We start from the raw sequence: 1,828 nt of genomic DNA, 5'->3' as shown, positions 1-1,828 counted from the left end.
GGCGGGACTGGGAGCTGAGGCTCCGGCTTTTGTCGGAGCGCAGGGAGAGGACTGAGGTTGGCTGTGTGAACACAGCCTGCAGGGCGTTAGTGCACCGCGGCTAGCCGGGAGAGAGTCCGGGGAAAAGTCTGGACCTGCCGAAGAGGCAAGAGACTTTTACGTCCCTCTTTGTTTCCTGGTGCACGAGGAGAGGGGATTAAGAACGCTGCTTGAGAGAGCTCCAGGGACGGGCGCGAGCCGCGGCTAAAAGTGCGGAGCCCAGAGACAGACATGAGACGCTAAGGCCGCTGCTGCCGCCACCAGGAGGCCTGTGTGCGAACACAGGTCACTAGCCACACGCCCTTCCGGGGAGCCTGTGCAGCCCGCCACTGCCAGGGTCCCGGGATCCAGGGACAACTCCCCCGGGAGAACGCACGGCGCGCCTCAGGCTGCAACGTCACGCCGGCCTCTGCCGCTGCAGGCCCGCCCCACACTCCGTGACCCTCCCTACCCCCCGGCCTGAGTGAGCCAGAGCCTCCGAATCAGCGGCTCCTTTAACCCCGTCCTGTCTGAGCAAAGAACAGACGCCCTCCGGCGATCTACACGCACAGGCGGGGCCAAATCCAAAGCTGAGCCCCTGGGAGCTGTGAGAACAAAGAAGAGAAAGGGAAATCTCTCCCAGCAGCCTCAGAAGCAGCAGATTAAAGCTCCACAATCAACTTGATATACCCTGCATCTGTGGAATACCTGAATAGTCAACGAATCATCCCAAATTAAGGAGCCCTGTGGATGAAAGGCTCTTGGTGCTGCAGCCAGGAGTCAGTGCTGGGCCTCTGAGGTGGGAGAGCCAACTTCAGGACACTCGTCCACAAGAGGCCTCCCAGCTGCACATAATATCAAACAGCAAAAATCTCCGAGAGAGCTCCATCTCAACGCCAGCACCCAGCTTCACTCAACAACCAGCAAGCTACAGTGCTGGACATCCTATGCCAAACAACTAGCAAGACAGGAACACAACCCCACCCATTAGCAGAGAGGCTGCCCAAAATCATAATAAGTCTACAGACACCCCAAAACACACCACCAGACGTGGACCTGCCCACCAGAAAGACAAGATCCAGCCTCATCCACCAGAACACAGGCACTAGTACCCTCCACCAGGAAGCCGACACAACCCACTGAACCAACCTTAGCCACTGGGGACAGACACAAAAAACAACAGGAACTACGAACCTTCAGCCTGCAAAAAAGGAGACCCCAAACACAGTAAGATAAGCAAAATGAAAAGACAGAAAAACACACAGCAGATGAAGGAGCAAGATAAAAACCCACCAGACCTAACAAATGAAGAGGAAATAGGCAGTCTATCAGAAAAAGAATTCAGAATAATGATAGTAAGGTTGATCCGAAATCTTGGAGATAGAATGGACAATAGAATGGACAAAATGCAAGAATCAGTTAACAAGGACCTAGAAGAACTAAAGATGAAACAAGCAACAATGAACAACACAATAAATGAAATTAAAAGTACTCTAGATGGGATCAATAGCAGAATAACTGAGGCAGAAGAACGGATAAGTGACCTGGAAGATAAAATAGTGGAAATAACTACTGCAGAGCAGAATAAAGAAAAAAGAATGAAAAGAACTGAGGACAGTCTCAGAGACCTCTGGGACAACATTAAACGCACCAACATTCGAATTATAGGGGTTCCAGAAGAAGAAGAGAAAAAGAAAGGGACTGAGAAAATATTTGAAGAGATTATAGTTGAAAACTTCCCTAATATGGGAAAGGAAATAGTTAATCAAGTCCAGGAAGCACAGAGAGTCCCATACAGGATAAATCCAAG

The sequence above is a fragment of the Aethalodelphis obliquidens genome, unplaced genomic scaffold (assembly GCF_003676395.1).
Source record: "Aethalodelphis obliquidens isolate GAN/ISIS:26980383/991018 unplaced genomic scaffold, ASM367639v1 scaffold431, whole genome shotgun sequence".
NCBI lineage: Eukaryota > Metazoa > Chordata > Mammalia > Artiodactyla > Delphinidae > Aethalodelphis > Aethalodelphis obliquidens.
Note: the sequence above shows the minus strand (reverse complement) of the source record.